This window comes from Podarcis cretensis (assembly GCF_951804945.1).
Source record: "Podarcis cretensis genome assembly, chromosome: 16".
NCBI classification, from domain to species: domain Eukaryota; kingdom Metazoa; phylum Chordata; class Lepidosauria; order Squamata; family Lacertidae; genus Podarcis; species Podarcis cretensis.
In genome coordinates, this window is record NC_137186.1 from 2,364,703 (window position 1) to 2,389,368 (window position 24,666).

The following is a 24,666-nucleotide window of genomic DNA, read 5'->3' on the forward strand; positions in this document are numbered from 1 at the left end:
ACTCTGTCCGAAGAAATAAATTCCTGGCCTAATCTTTTATTTATTAACACTTTTTTGTGGAGCCTAGTCACGTGTGTTTCTTGCGATCATAGTTGGCTTTGAGAATGAGCTTAAAGGTGGGGGAATCACACTTCCCCTGTTGTGTTTAATTAAGTTACTTTAATTTTCTGTGGCATTTTGTTTTTAAAAATTGTTTCCAGCTTCCATGATGATCTGTCTGTATCTACCTATCTTTCTACTCATTACATAAATATATGCAGAGTATCATGCAGAGTATCAAAATAATACAGTGGTACCTCAGTTTTCAAACGTCTCCGTCAATGGACATTTTGGTTTACAAATGCTGTAAACTCAGAAGTAAATGCTTCGGTTTTCAAACACGCCTCGGAAGTCAAACATGCCACACGGCTTCCGCTGAGTGCAAGATCCTGAGAACTAGCTGTTGGCTGTTGAGTCCTCGATTTTTGAATGTTTCAGAACCAAGCTACCACTGTACCAAGAGATTGTGTGATACACTGGTTGGTGTGTTGGGCTAGGGCCCAGGAGATGAAACTTCTGCCATGAAACCTCCTGGGGAACCTGGGCTAATCAACATTCCACAGTCCAGTCAAGTTGCAGGGTTGTTGTGATGATTAAATAAGAGAGGTGGGATCATGTATACCCCACCTTCTGCTCATTGGAAGAGCAAAACAGAGGTAAAAATATTCAAAGAAGTATCGTGTACTGGATAACACAAGATGTTACACAGTATGGGGAGAGACTTGGGGGAATGTATGGATCTATCTGTTTTCAATCTATCTCACTCTAGCACAGTGGTTCTCAACCTTGGGTCCCCAGATGTTTTTGGCCTACAACTCCCATGATCCCTATTTCACAGGACCAGTGGTCAGGGGTGATGGGAGTTGTAGGCCAAAAACATCTGGGGACCCAAGGTTGAGAAAGGCTGCTCTAGCATGTGCTCCTTTCATCCTGGCTTCCCATTAATCTGTGAGCAGTTGATTATTATTATTATTATTATTTTAAAAGAGTCCAAAATAACCTATTTTTTAAAAAGGCATTTTCTCACAAAATAACACATTGGAAGCAGTTCTGAACATAGTGAGAATAGACCACCGACCAGGTAGCTGACACTAGATGGGACACACGTTGGGATACAGCAGACTCTGACAGGATGTGATGTAGCCACAAGACATCTTGGAGGGATGTAGCTGGGTCTGAAAACTCCTTTATAAACTCCTTTATAAAGATGTTGAACATCAACGGGCCCAGGATAGAACCCAGCGGCACCCCACTTGCCCCTTGAGTTGAATTTGGTAGACTTGGTTTAAAGTGAACATCTGTAGGAATTTTAAGGGAAATGAAAAGGGACTTCTGTAAAATAAAGGAAACTGTCGCAGAATGGGAGGGTGGAGTTTACAAACACCTCTAGGATACAGTTCACTGGGAGTTCGCAGCCTTGGCATGTGTATGAAAAGGAGGAAAATAACATTTTTTTAAAGTGCACTAAATAATCACAGGTATTAACAGCTAGATGATGAAAGAGGATTGGCAGTGTACAATTTGAAAATAATAAACACAGGTCAGGTAAGGAAAGGCTACATAAAAGCAGGTTGGATTAATTAGTAGGCACTTTGTTAGGCAGAACACCTGTAGATGTTTTGGGCTTCAAGGGAGGGACTTGCTCTCCTTGCACCATATAAAAGGACCTTTGAGTCGCGATTCTTCCATCAGCTCCTCTCAGCTCCACCTGAATATTTCACTGAGAACTTGGTAAGTGAGAGAATTTCACATCTTTTATTGCCTCTTCCATACGAACTGCATGCTCTTCATCTCCTTCTTTGAACCTAGACCTGCTTCTGCTTTCTGATCATGTTCAGCATCTTGCACTCAACTTTAGAGAGTTAGATTTTGAGGAAGATGTATTTTCCATGGGGTCAAGTTCACAATTGTCTACACCATGGCTAGGGAACAACTTTGGTTCTTCAGGAGCTGCTGGTCTACAGCACCCATCAGCCTTTGCCCTTGGCCCTGCCATCCAGAGCTGATGGATGTTGGAGTTCATCAGCATCTGGAAGGTCTCAGAAGTTACTTCATTCCTGGTCTACACAGACTGGTTGTAGCTCTCCAGGGCTTTGAACAGGGCTCTTTTCCTGACTTACCTTGAGAGACCAAGGAGTGAACCAGGGGAAATGAGGTAGAAAGGAACGTGATCTACTCATTCTTTCTATGTTTCTCAGAGTTAGGTGCTTCCAACAACCATGTAAGTTAGGTGAGTGTCATCATCCCAATATTGTACATTGGCAGCAGTAGTTGTGAGGGAGGGCTAATGGTGAAAAGGGAGAAAAACCAGAAACGTAGCTAAAGTCTAAAAAATAATCACATGCACCCAAGTAATAATTTCAGGATTTCCTGGAACAGATTTCTCAGACACCAAATGCCTGGGCAGACAGGAATGGTTTTAGATCCTTCCTCAAAGTTAATAATAAGGCAGGCAGGCAGAGCTCAGTGGGGCTGGCATTCCAGAAATGGAAGCTGCCCTTCAAGGTCACTTCATTTGCCACCCCAGTGACACCACAACTAAGAAGGATGCCACTGTTCCAGTATTGCTGGTTTGGATTCATTGATGATAAGTTTTTAATTGAATTGCTTATTATGTCTTAATATTTTCATCTTTGCACTATATATCTCCCAGACCCTGCTGGTGTTGGTGATCATTATTTATTGGTTTTTCTTAAAATAAATGATAAACTGTTGATTGTAAGAGGGTGGGGGGGGACTGAAAGAGGTTTACAAAGCAGGTGCTGCTGCTGATACAATTTCTCAAAACTGAATGAATGAATCATGAATGAAGAGGGTGAATGTTTTAACCATCCTCAAAACCTCAACCTATCCTTTCAGACCCAGCTCCATCCCTCCACGATGTCTTGTGGCTTCGTCTCATCCTGCCAGCCCTGCTGCGCCCCATCCTGCGTCAGCTACCCGGTCGGGGGTCTGGGCTCACTGTGCTCCCCCTGCAGTGGTGGCATCTCAGGGGGCTTGGCGTCCTATGGTGGAGGAGTGTCATCGAGTAGCCTTGGCCTGACCTCTGGGGGCAACGTTGGCTGCCTCAATCAGCTGCCACCATCTGAAATACTCATCCAGCCATCTCCCGTTAATGTGATCATCCCAGGAGCAATTCTTGCCGCCTCCGGTCAGCCACTTCGAGTGGGAGGAAGCACTGCCTGTGGTGGGGGGTCCTCTCTTGGTGGAAGTGTCCGCTCTAAATATTGTTGCTATTAATAGGAGAGCCCAGGCAAGGCGCCGCCTCCTTTCATTAAAGCTTAGCTTCAGCATGGAACCAGTTCTCTGTGAGTTTCTGTTGTGTTCCTCCCACACTTCAACACCACCACCCCACATTTCAATTTCCAGCACTAATCGAGACCCCTAAAATGCATAACACCTTTTTTGTGTGTGTATGGGCATGGGAGCAATTTTACTATGCTAAGCTAAATACTAAACAAAGGAAAGTGTCAGGGGTTTTTGTTTAATAATAGTAATAATAATAATAATAATAATAATAATAATAATAATAATAATAATAATTTTTTATTTATACCCTCCCCTGCCCAGCCAAGGTTGGGCTCAGGGCGGCTAACAAGCAGGGGATCTGATCTTCCCTTTTAATACAGAGAGGTTGGAATCCCTAGATGCCCTGAAACATCTTCTCTTTCAGATTTCAGAATGCGTGAACATTCGGTGCCTGTACCATGTGAAACATCAGGTTGATGGCTAGATGGCACCCCAACCTATGGTGGCCTGCATTTTCATTATTTATTTCTTGCTTTAGAGGCAAGATGGAATTGCTGTCACATTCAGGGAGGCCAGCAAAAGGTAGGAGCAGAGTCTGCTTCATGCTGCTGGAAGGACTCTGTGTGGAAGCGTTTGGTTTTGCTTGGTTTAATTGGCAGCTAGTCTGGGAAAGAAGGGACAGGTTAAGAGTGGTGGGTTAATCAAATGAGGCAGCATTGCATTGAGGGCACACTTTGTCGATTATGATGAGATCAAAGACCACTTTCAGAGTTGCTTGCATTATCGACAACTACATGAAACATATAAAGAAGACTGTAAGAAAGGATTTAGTTATACTAGATCTAGGTTTCAAACGGAAGTGATTGAAGGGAAAGTGAAACAACTGAAGGCTGCATATAGCAGACTATTAGAATGGGAGACGAAAGATGAAGAGGTAAAATCAGTTATGATTAAATGGGCACAAGATGGAGGTCACAGCATTATGATGGAGGATTGGGTTAAATTATGGAAAACTGACTTAAAATTTACAGGTTTTTTTTAACTGATAATTATTAGCTAAACAGTTGGAGGATCTATACAACTCTGTAACATGCAGAAAATAGCATTATTGGAGAAACCAAAGACTGGACCTGGGGTGGGGGGGTGGGTTTTGTGGGGGGAGGAAAAATGGGGAGGGAATAAGAATATGTTTTTTGGAAAATATGCTTTGTTATAACTTTGAATATATATATATATATTTTTAAGGGCACTCTTTGTCGCCCTCCTTGGCTTTGCAGGGGTTTTTTGGGGCTGCCCTTTCATCTGGCATGCATATTGGGTTGAATGCTGAGCCAGCAGAGCCACAGGGAATAATAATAATAATAATAATAATAATAATAATAATAATAATAATAATTTTATTTATACCCTGCCCACCTGGCTGGGTTTCCCCAGCCACTCTGGGCGGCTTACAACAAAAGATTAAAAATACATTAAAACATCAGTCATTAAAAACTTCCCTCAACAGGGCTGCCTTCAGATGTCTTCTAAAAGTCTGGTAGTTGTTTATTCCCTTGACATCTGAAGGGAGGGTGTAACACAGGGCAGGTGCCACTGTCGAGAAGGTCCTCTGCCTGGTTCCCTGTAACCTCACTTCTCGCAATGAGGAAACCATCAGAAGGCCCTCAGAACTGGACCTCAGTGTCCGGGCTGAATGATGAGAGACCCTCCCTTCAGGTCTACTGGACCAAGGCCATTTAGGGCTTTAAAGGTCAGCACCAACACTTTGAATTGTGCCCGGAAACATACTGGGAGCCAATGTAGGTCTTTCAGGACCAATGCTATATGGTCTTGGGAGCCTAACTTGTTCTTGCAAATCCTCAAAGTTGTGATATTTCAATAAATAAAGCCTTCCTCCAAAGTTTGCTTCCTGAGCCTTTTTGTAGCATCTGACACTCAAGTGCACACTGATTTGATAGAATCACCTTTATATGCAAGCCAAACTGAATTCACTCCTGAAACATTACCCTATTTGGACAACTTCAGAAATTTAATGGCACGTGAATTTCTGATGGTCTACAATAGGCTTGAACCATTCACAAATACACTTCTCACAATGGTAACCATTGCAGAGTTCTTGTTGTACAATAGGTTGTGCATATTCTAAGCACAATTGAACTGGGACAAGGTACTTGTGAAGAAATATCTCTCCCACACTTTTTAAACAGCTCAAGGGCACAGAATATTATGGTTATGAATCAGCCGAAGATCAGAGGTGCTTTATTTAATCCTTTAGCTTCTAGTCAGTTAATTGATTCATTAAACTATTAAAGGCAGCTGTGTTTTCATATTGCTCAATATAGAAATCTTCTTCATTGTGATACAAGAGGAATAAAGCTTACCTGAGGTGGTAGGTGGCAAAGGGTCTAAAGCAACTGCAGACTGACTGACTGACTGACTGACTGATTATATACTGATTAAATATATCTAAGTGGTGTACAGAAAACTGAAGAAACAACAGACTACTTAAACAAAATATTACAATAACACAGTTTCATAGAAAAATAACACACTAATACAAAGTTATTGATATGTATAAATCAGTTCATTTTCCTTCTGACACATCCTCCCTCTCAGCTTCCAGGTTCTCACCCAGGGCTCAAACAAACTCTCATCTCATCTACAAAAGTCACACAGTGAGAAGAGTTCCTGGAAGCAGCAGCCATTGTCCTAGTCTCTCGCTCCAGACTTGCTTTTAAGGGCAGACCCAAGGTGGATGGTAGTTCCTCAGGCTCTTCACGCCGGCATCAGAATCATGGCTTCACTTGTGCCTCTACCGCCGTTTGCGCCAGCCTCTGAATCATGGGACTCCTACCTCGCTCGGTTCGACTGCTACCTCCAAGTCAACGAGCTGACGCAAGTATCACAGGAGCGTAAGCAGGGCCTATTCCTCAGCCTCTGTGGGCCTGAGGTGTTTGAGACGGCCCAAGCATTGGTTGCGCCTGAAGCAGTCCAGGCAACACCGTGGGACACGATCCAAGAGAAGCTCCGCAACCACTAAGCACCAAAGCCGTCCAAGATTGCTGCCCGCCATGCGTTCTATCACCGGAACCAGACAGAGGGGGAGTCAATCAACAACTACACCACCACCCTGCGACAGGCTGCAATGCACTGCGAGTTCCGAGACTTAGACGATGCCCTGATGGATCGAATCGTCTGTGAGGTCCAGGACATCCGTCTGCAACGGCGTCTCCTCGCCAAGCCAGACCTCACGCTACAGAAAGCCACTGAGGAGGCTGTGGCCTCAGAAGCTGCTGAACGCTCCGCCCAGGAGATCCGCAAGTCCAGCAGCCCGTGTCTTGCTAGGAAGCCAGTTCCGGTGCATCATGAAGAGGCCAGCAGTGATGAGGCATCCTCCAGTGAAGACGATGACGTGCACCAGACAAAGCGGGAGCGCAGGAAGTTCCAACAGAAGTCCAAGGGCCAACCGGAATGTGCCGGCTGCGGAGGCAACCATTCCCGTGCCAAGTGTCGATTCAGAGACGCCTTGGGGCAATATACAGGTACGCCCATCTCCTTTAGCCTTGATCCACAAGTCGCCCCCATCAAGCTAAAGCCACGCTGGGTTCCCTTTGCTCTCAAGGCTAAGGTGGACGAACAACTGGACAAACTGATCGCCCAAGGAGTTTTGGAGCCGGTTGACCACGCCAAGTGGGAAACCCCCATCGTCACACCTGTCAAGCCAGACGGGTCGGTGAGAATCTGCGCTGACTACAAGTGCACAATTAACAAGGCACTTCAGCAGCACGCTTATCCGGTTCCTGTTGTCCAACACCTGCTGCATTCCCTGGGTGAGGGTAAGGTCTTTGTTAAGCTGGACCTTGCCCAAGCCTATCAACAACTGCCCATCAATGATGCCACTGCTGAAGCCCAGACGATTGTCACCCACCAAGGGGCGTTCCGTTGCCACCGGTTGCAGTTCGGGGTGAGTGTGGCTCCTGGCATCTTCCAAAGCCTTATGGAGCGTCTCCTGCAAGGGCTTCCGGGTGTGGTACCATATTTTGATGACATCTTGGTGTCCACAGACTCACACCAGCAGCTGTTTGAGCGCCTCCGTGCCGTGCTGACCAGGTTCCAAGAGGCCGGGCTCAAGATAAAGAGGGAGAAGTGCCAGATCGTCGTTCCACAGGTAGAGTTCCTGGGCTATCTTATCGACGCCTCCGGCCTTCACCCGACCACATCCAAGATCCGCGCTATTCAGCAGGCCCCCACCCCAAAGAACAAGACGGAGTTGCAGGCGTTCCTGGGGCTGCTGAACTTTTATAACATGTTCCTGCCCCACAAAGCCACGGTGGCTGAGCCTCTTCACCGACTCCTCAGCACAAAGACACCTTGGTCCTGGGGGCATCAAGAGACGGCCGCCTTCAACGCGGTCAAGGCTCTCCTTTCATCGGACCGTGTGCTGGTACAGTACAGTGAAGCCAGGCCGCTGGTCCTTGCCTGCAACGCCTCACCTTTTGGCATCGGCGCTGTCCTTAGTCACCGTTTTCCAGATGGAAGAGAAGCACCGCTCGCCTACTTTTCCAGTACGCTATCTCTGACGGAACGGAATTACAGCCAGCTCGACAAGGAGGCACTGGCACTTGTGGCTGGAGTGAAGAGGTTCCATGAATACCTCTATGGCAGGGCTTTTGACCTCATCACTGACCACAAGCCACTCCTGGGCCTCCTCGCCAGTGATCGTCAACTCCACCAGTCCTCTCACCACGCATGCTGCAATGGACTGTTTTCCTGGTTGCCTACCACTACCGGCTCGTCCATCGCCCGGGGAAATCGATGGGCCATGCCGATGCCCTCAGCCGTTGCCCTCTTCTAGCATTTGTGGAAGACCCAGCTCCAGCTTCATCGCTCCTCCTGATTGAGGATCTTCCGGCAGTGCCTGTATCGGCTGCCACTGTGGCCTCCGCATCTGTCCAGGATCGCACCATCAGCCGGGTGCTCAACTGGGTGTGGAGGGGGTGGCCACAAGGGCCTTTTGCATCAGAGTTCCAGCCCTTCGCAACCAGACAACATGAACTCTCGGCTCATCGCAGCTGTCTGCTGTGGGGAGACCGCGTCGTGATTCCCCAGGGACTCCGTCAGCGCGTCCTGGAGGCTCTGCACTTTGGCCACCCGGGAATTGTCAACATGAAGGTGTTGGCTCGGTGTTATGTCTGCCATCACTGCCTGGGTGTCTGCCTGTCAAGCGTGCCAAGAGTCGAGACCTGCACCACCGGCAAGTAAGGGACACACCTGGGAGACGCCAAAGACACCCTGGTCGAGGGTGCACATCGATCTGGCTGGCCCCTTTCACGGCCAGACCTTTATGGTAGTGGTGGACGCCTATTCCAAATGGCTGGAGGTGGCCCTGATGCCCTCCACCACTACCGAGGCTGTCATCCAGGTGCTGCGAGGCCTGTTTGCAACGCATGGGTGTCCTGATGTCCTTGTCTCTGACAACGGACCGCAGTTCACGTCAGGCATGTTTGAGCGGTATATTTTGGGACTGGGCATCCGCCATTCCCTAACGGCACCCTTTCATCCATCCAGCAACGGGCAAGCGGAGAGAATGGTGCGCTCGGCAAAAAAGGCATTGGCGTGCCTGGACCGGGGAGACGGGCACAAGCGGGTCGCCGAATACTTGTTCGTGCAACACATCACCCCTCATGCGGCCACAGGGCGGAGTCCTGCTGAACTGCTTATGGGCCGCCGCCTCAGGTCACCGCTCGACCGGCTGCACCCGGACTTTGCTGTGGCCGAACCCCCAGGCTGTGCCAACGCGCCAAGGTCATTTGTCCCAGGAAACCAGGTCTTTGCCCAGAACTATGTGGGGGACATTCCTTGGATGCCAGCCACAGTTGTGGGAGTCACTGGACCTCGCTCGTACCAGGTGGCACTCGAAGATGGACGCTTGTGGCGCCGGCACATAGACCAGCTTAGGCGCAGGGTTGGGGACTTGGACACTACCGTGGTGCCCCCAACTGCGCTTGTGGCTCCAGAAGAGACACTTACAGATGGCGAGGCTCCACCTACACCTCCCTCGCAAACTGCCAGCGTGGAGCCGAACCAAGCCACTTCAGAGGGTCTGCCAGACTTACCACAGACTCAGACCACTCCACTTGCGGAGGCTCCATCCACAGCAGCGGATGCAGGGGATTTGGTTTCAACGCCACCTAGGGTCGCACCACAGCCTCAGCAAGAACTGTGTGGCCCTCCGGACTTGGCTACCAGTCCCTGGCGGTCTGGCAGAGTTTCCAAGCGCCCAACTTATTTAAAGGACTATGTTGTTGGACATGTATCACTGTTGGTCTAAGTATGGGAAATGTAACTGATATGCTTTTGTGCCTAATTGAACCATTAAGCGTAGTGCTGTATATAAGGAAACCATTACGATTGTAACTAACGCCTTATCTCGGTGGGGAGGGGTGTTATGTAGTGAAGTTTCACCCTGGGCCAGTAGGGGGATACTGTAGATAGTTTTCACTCAGGTCTGTAGATAGTATTCACTCAGGTCCACGTCAGTTATTTTACGCAGGAAACTCTGGGTTGTTGTTGCTACAATGTTGACAGCCGGCTGCCTATAAAAGCAGGCCGGCTGAGCTGTTTGCTGTTGAGTTCTGCCAGCGTACAAATAAAGAGCTGCTCTGGAGAAATTGCTGTGTCGTCTGCTATGTTCGCCCACAACATAACAATAGGGATGGGGATTTTTAGGCCCTGGGGCCAAATGTGACCTTCCAGATCTCTATATTTGGTTCTTGTGACTCTTCGTGAGAGCCAGTGTGGTGTAGTGGTTAGGAGTGGTGGACTCGTAATCTGGTGAACCGGGTTCGCATCTCCGCTCCTCCACATGCAACTGCTGGGTGACCTTGGGCTAGTCACACTTCTTGAAGTCTCTCAGCCCCGCTCACCTCCCAGAGTGTTTATTGTGGGGGAGGAACGGAAAGGAGAATGTTAGCTGCTTTGAGACTCCTTCGGGTAGTGATAAAGCAGGATATCAAATCCAAACTATTCTTCTTCTTCTCTCCAGGCCACATCTTCCTGGATTGCTTTTGCCTGGCCAGAAAATGTACCTCTTGATTGTCTGCAGGCTGCTTGCATAGTGAAACCCATTCCATGTGCCCCAGCTTTTTCTAAACAAAATCTGGGACAACATCCCTCCCATGTCTCCCTGTTGTATGCCAGAAAATAGCTTATCTCTTCAGTTTAAGCCAATAAAACTCAAAAATGTGAGGAGTTAGGAGTCCAGCGTTGTTTATTGCAAAACAGTAGGTTACAGATGGATCATTCCGCAAAACTGCAACCCTGCCCCGTGGTCCAGGCAGTGGTATTTATAAAATTTCAAACAAAGCATTTCAATTTTCACCAATCAGGTACATCATCACCTCATTTCATGTTTAATACACATGCGAAATAAGCATGTGTTTTATAAATTTTAGAGATCTGGAAGGTCACATTTGGCCCCAGGCCCTAAAAATCCCCATCCCTATGCTGGAGGAGGAAGAGGAGAGGATAGAGGGTGGAGAAAGACCTGTGAGTGGAGGAGGCCCCCCTTTTCCATCCGTTGGACCCCCGGGAAACTCAACAAACCTGCTGTAACCTTTCCAGAATGGCTGGCTAAACTCAGCCAAATGGGTAGGGTATAAATATTATTATTAGGTGTGGGGCAGGGCTGCCAACTTGAATAAAACATTGTGGCACCCCAGGTAAGCATAATCAATTGCATGATGCAGTGCACACACACCATTTGAATGGGAATGCCCATCAACTTTGTGGGGGTCCAGACCCCTCAAATGTTTTATTGTGGGGGCCGGAGCCCCCATGGCCCCTAGGAGTTGGCTTCTATGGTGTGGAGGGTGCAGCTGAATGGGACACAGCTGCCAAGAGCCTGAGGAACTACCATCCACCTTGGGTCTGCCCTTAAAAGCAAGTCTGGAGCGAGAGACTAGGACAATGGCTGCTGCTTCCAGGAACTCTTCTCACTGTGTGACTTTTGTAGATGAGATGAGAGTTTGTTTGAGCCCTGGGTGAGAACCTGGAAGCTGAGAGGGAGGATGTGTCAGAAGGAAAATGAACTGATTTATACATATCAATAACTTTGTATTAGTGTGTTATTTTTCTATGAAACTGTGTTATTGTAATATTTTGTTTAAGTAGTCTGTTGTTTCTTCAGTTTTCTGTACACCACTTAGATATATTTAATCAGTATATAATCAGTCAGTCAGTCAGTCAGTCAGTCTGCAGTTGCTTTAGACCCTTTGCCACCTACCACCTCAGGTAAGCTTTATTCCTCTTGTATCACAATGAAGAAGATTTCTATATTGAGCAATATGAAAACACAGCTGCCTTTAATAGTTTAATGAATCAATTAACTGACTAGAAGCTAAAGGATTAAATAAAGCACCTCTGATCTTCGGCTGATTCATAACCATAATATTCTGTGCCCTTGAGCTGTTTAAAAAGTGTGGGAGAGATATTTCTTCACAAGTACCTTGTCCCAGTTCAATTGTGCTTAGAATATGCACAACCTATTGTACAACAAGAACTCTGCAATGATTACCATTGTGAAAAGTGTATTTGTGAATGGTTCAAGCCTATTGTAGACCATCAGAAATTCACGTGCCATTAAATTTCTGAAGTTGTCCAAATAGGGTAATGTTTCAGGAGTGAATTCAGTTTGGCTTGCATATAAAGGTGATTCTATCAAATCAGTGTGCACTTGAGTGTCAGATGCTACAAAAAGGCTCAGGAAGCAAACTTTGGAGGAAGGCTTTATTTATTGAAATATCACAACTTTGAGGATTTGCAAGAACAAGTTAGGCTCCCGAGACCATATAGCATTGGTCCTGAAAGACCTACATTGGCTCCCAGTATGTTTCCGGGCACAATTCAAAGTGTTGGTGCTGACCTTTAAAGCCCTAAATGGCCTTGGTCCAGTAGACCTGAAGGGAGGGTCTCTCATCATTCAGCCCAGACACTGAGGTCCAGTTCTGAGGGCCTTCTGATGGTTTCCTCATTGCGAGAAGTGAGGTTACAGGGAACCAGGCAGAGGACCTTCTCGACAGTAGCACCTGCCCTATGTTACACCCTCCCTTCAGATGTCAAGGGAATAAACAACTACCAGACTTTTAGAAGACATCTGAAGGCAGCCCTGTTGAGGGAAGTTTTTAATGACTGATGTTTTAATGTATTTTTAATCTTTTGTTGTAAGCCGCCCAGAGTGGCTGGGGAAACCCAGCCAGGTGGGCAGGGTATAAATAAATTTATTATTATTATTATTATTATTATTATTATTATTATTATTAGCCTGATTTACCAACTATATCTACATAATCTGGGCATGGAAGCTTCTGAAGGTGGAGGCTTCAATTCCCTTCCTACTCATGGACAAGTTTGCAGGCATCATAGAAAGGGATTGAAAGGAAACCTTTTTCCTTGGCTGCTCTGAGTACCTTCAGTATATGAACTCAGCCAGCCTCATCTTGGAGGTCCCAGGCCACAAGGAGGTCAGGCTGGCCTCAGCCAGAGCCAGGGCTTTTTCGGCTGTGGCTCCGATCTGGTGGAACGCTCTGTCCCAAGAGACTAGGGCCCTGCGGGACTTGACCTCTTTCCACAGGGCCTGCAAGACAGAGCTGTTCCACCAGGCCTTTGGCCAAGGCGCAGCCTGACCCCCTCCTTTGGCAATCCTCACAGAACTCTAGCCCATGGTTGCCGTTAATTTGATTTGAACTGATTTTATAATGAATTGATTTTAGAATGCTGTATTATTTTACTGTTGTTAGCCACTCTGAGCCCAGCTTTGGCTGGGGAGGGGGGATATAAATTATATTATTACTATTATTATTATTATTATTATTATTATTATTATTATTCCCTGTGGCTCTGCTGGCTCAGCATTCAACCCAATGTGCATGCCAGATGAAAGGGCAGCCCCCCAAACCCCCTGCAAAGCCAAGAAGGGCGACAAAGAGTGCCCTTAAAAAAAAAAATCAAAGTTATAACAAAACATATTTTCCAAAAACATATCCTTATTCCCTCCCCCCTCCCCCCACAAAACCCATCCCCCCACCCCACCCCCTGACTTCCCTCAGTTCCAGTCTTTGGTTTCTCCAGTAATGCTATTTTCTGCATGTTACAGAGTTGTATAGATCCTCCAACTGTTTAGCTAATAATTATCAGTAAAAAATAATAATAATTGTGGATGTTTATTCAAAACCCGCCAAGGAGTCCAGTTCGCTTTGTTGCATCTTCAAATACTTTGTGAAAGGTTCCCATTCATCCTTAAAGTCACAGTTATCCTTGTCCTGTAGCTTATGAGTCAATTTTGCCAGTTCTGCATAGTCCATCAATTTTTCTTGCCATAATTCTTTAGTTGGGGTTTCTTCAGTCTTCCATCCTCGTGCTACCAGATCTCTCGCAACCATTGTCGCATACATGAAGATGTTTTTCAACTTTTTTGGCAGGTCTTTCCCCATGATCCCCAACAAAAATGCCTCTGGTTTTTTAACAACTGTTAAATGGAACATTTTCTTCAGTTCATTGTATATCATTTCCCTTTTTTAAAAAAATTACTTTACAATCCCAACACATATGATAAAATGTCCCCTCCTTTTCCTTACACTTCCAACATATGTTTGAACTAGTTTTGTACATTTTCCCTAACTGCACTGGTGTTGTGTACCATCTGTACATCATCTTCATGTAATTCTCCTTCAATAGGCAACAATCTGTAAATTTTAAGTCAGTTTTCCATAATTTAACCCAATCCTCCATCATAATGCTGTGACCTCCATCTTGTGCCCATTTAATCATTACTGATTTTACCTCTTCATCTTTCGTCTCCCATTCTAATAGTCTGCTATATGCGGCCTTCAGTTGTTTCACTTTCCCTTCAATCACTTCCGTTTGAAACCTAGATCTAGTATAACTAAATCCTTTTTTACAGTCTTCTTTATATGTTTCATGTAGTTGTCGATAATGCAAGCAACTCTGAAAGTGGTCTTTGATCTCATCATAATCGACAAAGTGTGCCCTCAATGCAATACTGCCTCATTTGATTAACCCACCACTCTTAACCTGTCCCTTCCTTCCCAGACTAGCTGCCAATTAAACCAAGCAAAACCAAACGCTTCCACACAGAGTCCTTCCAGCAGCATGAAGCAGACTCTGCTCCTACCTATTGCTGGCCTCCCTGAATGTGACAGCAATTCCATCTTGCCTCTAAAGCAAGAAATAAATAAGGAAAATGCAGGCCGCCATAGGTTGGGGTGCCATCTAGCCATCAACCTGATGTTTCACATGGTACAGGCACCGAATGTTCACGCATTCTGAAATCTGAAAGAGAAGATGTTTCAGGGCATCTAGGGATTCCAACCTCTCTGTATTAAAAGGGAAGATCAGATCCCCTGCTTGTTAGCCGCCCTGAGCCCAACCTTGGCTGGGGAGGGTAGGGTATAAATAAAAATTATTATTATTATTATTATTATTATTATTATTATTATTATTATTATTATTATTAAACAAAAACCCCTGACACTTTCCTTTGTTTAGTATTTAGCTTAGCATAGTAAAATTGCTCCCATGCCCATACACACACAAAAAAGGTGTTATGCATTTTAGGGGTCTCGATTAGTGCTGGAAATTGAAATGTGGGGTGGTGGTGTTGAAGTGTGGGAGGAACACAACAGAAACTCACAGAGAACAGGTTCCATGCTGAAGCTAAGCTTTAATGAAAGGAGGCGGCACCTTGCCTGGGCTCTCCTATTAATAGCAACAATATTTAGAGCGGACACTTCCACCAAGAGAGGACCCCCCACCACAGGCAGTGCTTCCTCCCACTCGAAGTGGCTCACAGGCGGCGGCAAGGACTGCTCCTGGGATGACCACAGTACAGGGAGATGGCTGGATGAGTATTTCAGATGGTGGCAGCTGATTGAGGCAGCCAACGTTGCCCCCAGAGGTCAGGCCAAGGCTACTCGATGACACTCCTCCACCATAGGACGCCAAGCCCCCTGAGATGCCACCACCGCAAGGGGAGCACAGTGAGCCCAGACCCCCGACCGGGTAGCTGACGCAGGATGGGGCGCAGCAGGGCTGGCAGGATGAGACGAAGCCACAAGACATCGTGGAGGGATGGAGCTGGGTCTGAAAGGATAGGTTGAGGTTTTGAGGATGGTTAAAACATTCACCCTCTTCATTCATGATTCATTCATTCAGTTTTGAGAAATTGTATCAGCAGCAGCACCTGCTTTGTAAACCTCTTTCAGTCCCCCCCCCCAACCCTCTTACAATCAACAGTTTATCATTTATTTTAAGAAAAACCAATAAATAATGATCACCAACACCAGCAGGGTCTGGGAGATATATAGTGCAAAGATGAAAATATTAAGACATAATAAGCAATTCAATTAAAAACCTATCATCAATGAATCCAAACCAGCAATACTGGAACAGTGGCATCCTTCTTAGTTGTGGTGTCACTGGGGTGGCAAATGAAGTGACCTTGAAGGGCAGCTTCCATTTCTGGAATGCCAGCCCCACTGAGCTCTGCCTGCCTTATTATTAACTTTGAGGAAGGATCTAAAACCATTCCTGTCTGCCCAGGCATTTGGTGTCTGAGAAATCTGTTCCAGGAAATCCTGAAATTATTACTTGGGTGCATGTGATTATTTTTTAGACTTTAGCTACGTTTCTGGTTCTTCTCCCTTTTCACCATTAGCCCTCCCTCACAACTACTGCTGCCAATGTACAATATTGGGATGATGACACTCACCTAACTTACATGGTTGTTGGAAGCACCTAACTCTGAGAAACATAGAAAGAATGAGTAGATCACGTGCCTTTCTACCTCATTTCCCCTGGTTCACTCCTTGGTCTCTCAAGGTAAGTCAGGAAAAGAGCCCTGTTCAAAGCCCTGGAGAGCTACAACCAGTCTGTGTAGACCAGGAATGAAGTAACTTCTGAGACCTTCCAGATGCTGATGAACTCCAACATCCATCAGCTCTGGATGGCAGGGCCAAGGGCAAAGGCTGATGGGTGCTGTAGACCAGCAGCTCCTGAAGAACCAAAGATGTTCCCTACCCATGGCGTAGACAATTGTGAACTTGACCCCATGGAAAATACATCTTCCTCAAAATCTAACTCTCTAAAGTTGAGTGCAAGATGCTGAACATGATCAGAAAGCAGAAGCAGGTCTAGGTTCAAAGAAGGAGATGGAGAGCATGCAGTTCGTATGGAAGAGGCAATAAAAGATGTGAAATTCTCTCACTTACCAAGTTCTCAGTGAAATATTCAGGTGGAGCTGAGAGGAGCTGATGGAAGAATCGCGACTCAAAGGTCCTTTTATACGGTGCAAGGAGAGCAAGTCCCTCCCTTGAAGCCCAAAACGTCTACAGGTGTTCTGCCTAACAAAGTGCCTACTAATTAATCCAACCTGCTTTTATGTAGCCTTTCCTTACCTGACCTGTGTTTATTATTTTCAAATTGTACACTGCCAATCCTCTTTCATCATCTAGCTGTTAATACCTGTGATTATTTAGTGCACTTTAAAAAATTGTTATTTTCCTCCTTTTCATAGACACAGGATTTTTTTCCAGCTGGAATCTGCCAGAACTCAGTTCTGGCAACCCTCTGGTGGACCCCATTGCCAATATAAGGTAAAAGGTAAAGGACCTTTGGATAGTTAAGTACTGTCAAAGGAGACTATGGGATTGTGGCGCTCATCTCGCTTTCAGGCCAAGGGATCCGTCGTTTGTCCGCAGACAGTTTTCTGGGTCATGTGGCCAGCAGGACTACTAAATTGCTACTGGCGCACGGAGGACCATGATGAGTGCCAGAGCGCACAGATACGCCGTTTACCTTCCCGCCGGAGCGGTACCTATTTATCTACTTGCGCTAGTGTGCTTTAGAACTGCTAGGTTGGCAGGAGCTGGGACAGAGCAATGGAAGCTCACCCCGTCATGGGGATTTGAACCACCAACCTTCTGATCAGCAAGCCCAAGAGGCTCAGTGGTTTAGACCACAGTGCCACCCGAGCCCCTTGCCAATATAGGAGAACTTGGGAGGCATTTGTGGTGAGTACCAGCACCTCTTTTTCTGGGAAAATAGCACTGCATACACCTGTCAAGACTGCAAGCCCCCTTCCGCTGCATCCTCAAGATGTTTGTACACTCCATTTTCTCATTCTGGGACAGTTTCCTCTGTTTTACAGAATTCCTTTTAAACTTTCTTCAAAATTCCTACAGATGTCAACATTAAACAACGCCTTCCACATTCAGTTCAAAGGACAAACATGGTGCTGCAGGGTTCTGTCCTGGGCCCATTGTTTTTCAGTGTCTTTGTAAGTGACTGGGATGATGGAATTTGCAGATGACACCAAACTGGGAGGGAAACTAATGCTGCAGAAGATGGAACTGAGATTCAAGATGACTTTAACAGATAGGAGAACCTAGTGGATCACAAGCTTAACACCATGGGTAGGCAAACTAAGGCCTGGGGGCCGCATCCGGCCCAATCGCCTTCTCAATCTGGCCCATGGACTGTCCGGGAATCAGCGTGTTTTTACATGAGTAGAATGTGTCCTTTTATTTGAAATGCATCTCTGGGTTATTTGTGGGGCCTGCCTGGTGTTTTTACATGAGCAGAATGTGTGCTTTTATTTAAAATACTACTCTGGGTTATTTGTGAGGCACAGGAATTCGTTCATATATTTTTTTCCAAAATATAATCCGGCCCCCCACAAGGTCTGAGGGACAGTGGACTGGCCCCCTGCTAAAAAAGTTTGCTGACCCCAGCACACAAATCAGTGGTGTTATACATTAGCAAAAACAGCTATTGCTATCAACTGAAGTATAGTGACCAGATCAAGGGAAATAATAGTCCCAGTCTATTCTGGTCTTGGTTAGACCCTACCTGGAATACAGTGTCCCACAGAATACTGGGTGCCACAATTTAAGAAGGATATTGACAAGCTGGGAAGTGTGCAGAGGAGGGCAAACAAGATGGTCAAGGTCTGGAAACTAAGCCTCATGAGGAATGTTTTGAGGGAGTTGGGTATGTTTATCCTGGAAAACAGACTAAGAGGGACCCCTGACCATTAGCTCCAGTCATCACCGACTCTGAGGTTGCGGCGCTCATCTCACTTTATTGGCCGAGGGGGCCGGCATACAGCTTCCTTCTGATCGGCAAGTCCTAGGCTCTGTGGTTTAGCCCACAGCGCCACCCGCGTCCCTAGTAGATATGGTAGCCATCTTCCAATATCTCGAGGGCTGTCACATGGAAGATGGAGCAAGCTTGTCTTCTCCTGTTCCAGAGGGTGGGGCTTGAACCAATGGGTTCAAGCTCCAAGAAAGGAGATTCCAACCGAACATTAGGAAGAACTTTCTTTATTGAAGATTTTATTGGAAGATCTTTCTGATGGAAAGAGCTGTTCAACTGTGGACCAGTCTCCTTTGGGAGGCTGTAGTCCCCTCTTCCTTGGAGGTTTTTCAGCAGAGCTTAAAAGCATTGTTATAGGTGCTTCAGCTGAGATTCCTGCATCACAAGGGATTGGACCACACGACCTTTGGACCTTCCAATTCTAGGATTCTTCGATTCTAGGATTTATGGTCATGGAAGCTTGCAGCAACTTTTGAAAAGAAAAAGAAAATAACAGGGGAAGAGAGATTCTGCCAAACTCTAGATTCATTCTCTAAATCAACGATGATGAAGGCCTGGAGCATGAATGAAGCTTCTTTAGCACCTCCCCTCTCTTTGATTTGGTGAAGCCATAGAATTAAATCTAAATACTCAGGCATGAGCCATCTGAGTTGCTAAAATGTCCAGTCACTAGTATTTGCTTTCTTTAATATTAGAGGGTTGGAGTGTTCAATTTTGGGAAGAGCTGCTCAGATCTTTATGGCTCCTATTAGATCCTGGCTCCCATGGGAGTCATTAAAGCTGAAGTTATTAAATGAAAAACAGCAGGTGTTCTTACTCAGGCAGCCTCAGGCAGCACCTTTTGGTATAAACACCACAACACACTTCCAAATAATAGTCAGGTTGGGTGCTAATTTGTGTCAAACCAACACTACCACTTTGTGATTTAAGAATATGTTTGTGTAAGGTTTTGATGAGGAATGGGTGGTCTTTCACAAGCCATTTGCAGATCTCCTAGCATATGCATCACAGTGGCAGCTTGGTTCTAAACTTAATCCATTCCGGAAGTCCGTTCCAAAACCAAAGCATTTCAAAACCAAGGTGTGCTTTCCCATAGAAAGCAATTCAAAATGGATTAATGTGTTCCAGACTTTTAAAACAGCAATACAACAAGAATTTTACTATCTAACAAGACTACTGATCCATAAAATGAAAGCAATAATCAATGTAAAAAAATAGGTAAAGAGACCCCCGACCATTAGGTCCAGTCGCAGACGACTCTGGGGTTGCGGTGCTCATTTCACTTTACTGGCTGAGGGAGCCGGCGTTTGTCCGCAGACAGTTTTTCCGGGTCATGTGTTCAGCATGACTAAGCCATTTCTGGCAAGCCATAGCAGTGCACGGAAATGCCATTTACCTTCCCACTGGAGCGATACCTATTTATCTACTTGCACTTGACGTGCTTTCGAACTGCTAGGTTGGCAGGAGCAGGGACTGAGCAACGGGAGCTCACCCTGTCACAGGGATTCGAACCACCGACCTTCTGATTGGCAAGCCCTAGGCTCTGTGGTTTAGACCACAGCGCCACCCGCGTCTCTTAATAATCAATGTACTGTACAATAAAATAAATAAGACAGTATTGTAGATGATAAAAATTAAAATTACTTTTTTTCTTACCTGCACGGATGATACTCATTGTTTGGATGGGGGGTATCCATTTCTGCAGTCACACAATCAATCAATCTATCAGTAGCTGAACTGGGTTCCACACAGTCACAAAAACAAATTAACCAAAAAAGCCTCAAAAACAAAAATACAAAATAAATAGCAAAAGCAACAGCACCAAACCTAATCCGTTCCAGAAGTCCGTTTGACTTCTGAAATGTTGAAAAACCAAGGCTCAGCTTCTGATTGGTGCAGGTACCCCAGAAACAATAGCTGACAACAGCACCAGATGTTTGACTTCTGAAAAACGTTCAAAAACCAGAACAATTCATTCCAGGTTTTCCGCGTTTGAGAACCAAGGCATTTGAGAACCAAGGTACCACTGTATTTTGCCCTTGCGAGGTTCACCAACTTTTTAGATTGGGGGCATATTTGCAAACTGGGGAAACCATCATGGGCATCACAAACACTGCAACCTCACGTGCATCACAACTTACTCTATTGCTTAAAGTTGTGGGTCTGTCACCACTTCCATTTGTTCAGTGCTTTCTTACAATTTACATCAGATCAGTAATTCTTGTCCAAAATTCTTTTCATTCATATCGTGGCACAAAAATGTGAAAAATCGCTTTTTACTGCTGTATAGGAACAAACAAAAAACTTCTTAAAACTGGTTCTCTACCTCACACTAATATTTTCCAGTGCTCTCTCTTTTTGCACTCATAAAGGCATTGGGTTCAAGCGCATATATCTGAGCAAAAGCAGTTTCCCTTTCCAGTGCCAATGTGTGTTGGCTGTGCGAACCCAATGTAAAAGTTGGTAATGAATGGGGAATGTACACCATTAAAATTGCCCCCGCTTCCATGGCTGTTAAGGAGGTTAGGGTCTTGTGCTGCCAGCACAAATCCTCTACATTAGGGACTATGTGGATAGCATTGCTTTAATGTCAGTTAAAGTAAGGCCAGTTTTTCAACTTGCGCTTGTTGGACTCTCTGTTGGGGATTCTGGAGAAACAACAACATGATATTGTGTGCTTGTGCAAAGAAACACAGACCCTCCAAGTGTCTCTAATTTCCAGGGATGTCCCTGATTTAGAGAAACTGTACAGTGGTACCTCTGCATGCGAACAGGATCCGTTCCGGAGCCCCGTTCGCATCCTGAGTAGACCATAACATGCGACTGCGCGACTGCACATGCACAGGTCGCGTTTCGCTGCTTCTGCGCATACGCGTGATGTCATTTTGAGCGTCTGCGAATGCGCGAGCGGTGAAACCTGGAAGTAACGCATTCCACTACTTCCAGGTCACCGCGGAGCGTAACCTGAAAACGCTCAACCTGAAACATGTTTAACCCGAGGTATGACTGTACTGGCTTCTGATTTGATCCTGGAATGTCCCACTTTTACTTAGGCTGTCCCTATTTTGATAAGAGAAATGTTGGAGGGTATGACGTTATTCCACCCTTGAGCTCTCTGAAGGCAATCATTCTTTAGTGGGAGAACTGCACCACAAAATTCAGCTAAGCATACATTTCAAGGGACGTGGGTGGCACTTTGGGTTAAATCACAGAGCCTAGGACTTGCCAAGCAGAAGGTCGGTGGTTCGAATCCCCATGACGGGGTGAGCTCCCGTTGATCGGTCCCTGCTCCTGCCAACCTAGCAGTTCAAAAGCACGTCCAAGTGCAAGTAGATAAACAGGTACCGCTCCAGCGGGAAGGTAAACAGCGTTTCCGTGCACTGCTCTGGTTTCGCCAGAAGCGGCTTAGTCATGCTGGCCACATGACCGGAAGCTGTACATTGGCTCCCTCGGCCAGTAAAGCAAGATGAGCGCCGCAACCCCGGAGCTGGTCACGACTGGACCTAATGGTCAGGCGTTCCTTTACCTTTACCTTTTATACATTTCAAAGAATGGCTAAGTTTCAATTTTCATATTGTTTTGGAAAGTGTAGATTTGTTAGATTCAGTTTTAAATGCATACCAGATCAATTTTCTCCAAACGAAGCCCCAGAAATCTCAAAGACAAGACACAGAAGCCATACTGTTGACCTTGTTGCCCAAATGGTCCTGAAAATAACTATTGTGACCTACCTTTAAAATTAATGGTCTGCTTCCAGGAAACTAACCTGCTATGTGGTGCTTAGACTTGTAATATTCTTCAATGAAAGGAGAAATTAGGGTGGAATAAGCACACCCAAACTTCCAGGATTAAGAAGGGGCAAGTGATCACAAACCAAAACAGGGCTGTTATTGGAGCAGCTTGACTTATGAGGAATACAGTAAATGATAGTCCTTGTGACCAAAGATGCCTTCTGGCTTCTTTGAAAACTGTATAAAAGCTCTCAGCATTGCTCGACACATCCAACAGCTTCTATCGCCTCCTCTTGACTTCTCCTCTTCATCAGCTCTCACCGGTAGGTTGGATTTAACTCAACTTTCTTTACAGCTTGTGGGATGTGAGGTGCTTCTTTGCGGTGGTGTTTGTAAAACAAGTTTACTTGCTCTTGCACTTCTCAAAATGACCATCATTTTATGAGGTCCCTCTACCTTCCATAAATGATCAACACCTGCAGGTTCATGGACCAAGGAAGCACCAGCTCTTGGGTCCAGTTTGTGCTAGGACAATGTCTCAGCTTTTTCCGTAGATGTACAGTGGTACCTCAGGTTACATACGCTTCAGGTTACAGACTCCGCTAACCCAGAAATAGTACCATGGGTTAAGAACTTTGCTTCAGGATGCAGCGGCAGCAGGAGGCCCCATTAGCTAAAGTGGTGCTTCAGGTTAAGAACAGTTTCAGGTTAAGAATGGACCTTCGGAACAAATTAAGTACTTAACCTGAGGTACCACTGTACTTTCCTGTCTTCCAAGGTGGGGATCTGGGACTTCATCCAACTAATCCTACTCAACATAGACCTGTTGAAATGAATGGACTTAAGTTCAATATGGCCCTTGGTTCCAAGGGGTCAATTCTGAGTAAGTCTCACATGCATTGGCGTATTCATTTTTGCTCTTCACATCTCGTTCCAGGCTAACCTTCAACTTCTCCAACATGGTGTCCTGTTGTCGCCCATCCTGCACCATTCCCTGTGGACCCATCTACCCAGTTAGCAGCTGCCAACCCTGCTGTTCTCCATCCTGCGTCATTCCTTGTGGACCCATCTACCCAGTTAGCAGCTGCCATCAACCCTGCCATCAACCCTGCTCCTATCCATGTGGACCCATCGCTCCACTGTGTATCCAACCTTCCTGCCAGTCTTCCTGTTCTCCATCCTGCGTCATTCCCTGTGGACCCATCTACCCAGTTAGCAGCTGCCATCAACCCTGCCATCAACCCTGCTCCTATCCATGTGGACCCATCGCTCCACTGTGTATCCAACCTTCCTGCCAGTCTTCCTGTTCTCCATCCTGCGTCATTCCCTGTGGTCCCATCTACCCAGTTAGCAGCTGCCAGCCTTCCTGTATCTCCTCGTGCCTGCCATCCTGCGTCATTCCAAGTGGGCCTATCTATCCAGCTAGTAGCTGCCATTCTTCCTGCATCCCAATCAGTATCTGCAATCCCTGTGGTTCTCCTTGCTAAAGTGTCAAGGGACAACCCCCCTGCTACACAATCCTGTTGGGAATTGGGAAAAAATATGGTACGGATTCATGGCTAAGCTTATGGGTATACGGTACAGGTGCCGAAAATGCTAAGCTTTCACAGTTCTAGCTGAGGTTGGTTCTGTGCCTGCACAGCATCTTTGAGGCTCAGTCCCTGCATTGATGTTCTTTCACCCTTTATTTTCTGGAAAAAACCCTTTGCTAGCTTTAAAGTTGGCTCTCTTTAACCAGGGAAGTGTGACACATTGTGGTTGGTTTTCCCTGCCAAAGGAGTTCTGTCTGCATTCCCATTGCAAGTAGTAGATTCAGTTCACCCACTGCTCCCGTCTCTTCATTGTTTTCTATGTGGTATCTTCTTGAAAACTGCAAATGGTCTTGGTCTGTTCACTTCATGCTTGTTTCTCAATAAAGTCTACTCTATGCAAGGAAAGATTTGTCTCCTGGACTCTTTTAATTCCTTTGTTAAAAAAACTCAGCAACAACAGAGTCTACCAAGTCTGAGAAATAGTTAATGCAGAGGTGTTACTGTACCACAGTTGCATCATCTCTGACTATTGACCATGATGTCTGGGGCTGATGGGAGATGGAGCCCAGCAATACAGGAATAGAGATAACTGCCTAATGCTGAATCAGACCTTGGTCCATGTGACCATGTGACTTGGTCCATCTGACTGCAGCTCTCCAGAAATTCAGTCTCTCCAAGCTCTGTCTGGAGACCCCAATAATTCAATGTGACATTTTCTGCATACCTGAATAATAATAATAATTAACAACAACAATAATAATAATAATAATACCCTGCCCATCTGCCTGGGTTTCCCAAGCCACTCTGGGCGGTTCCCAACAGAATTAAAAGCACAATAGGACATCAAATATTAAAAACGATACGATATGATATCTTTATTGTCATTGTCCCTTGCAGAACAATGAAATTGAAAAACTACATAAAACTACATAAAAACTACTTAA

The 24,666-nt window shown here is 45.8% G+C and overlaps 2 long non-coding RNA genes across 2 annotated transcripts; one reads left to right on the forward strand and one right to left on the reverse strand.

Moving 5' to 3' along the window:
- Positions 1-15,008: 15,008 nt before the first annotated feature.
- On the reverse strand, positions 15,009-16,608 carry LOC307205484. Its single transcript, XR_013834024.1, has 2 exons — positions 16,575-16,608; positions 15,009-15,447 (listed from the first exon to the last, which is right to left on the reverse strand). It is a non-coding gene; the product is annotated as an uncharacterized lncRNA (long non-coding RNA).
- Positions 16,609-22,464: 5,856 nt separating this feature from the next.
- LOC307205248 lies at positions 22,465-24,127 on the forward strand. The gene is made up of 2 exons (XR_013833954.1): positions 22,465-22,513; positions 23,128-24,127. It is a non-coding gene; the product is annotated as an uncharacterized lncRNA (long non-coding RNA).
- The last annotated feature ends 539 nt before the right edge of the window (positions 24,128-24,666 follow it).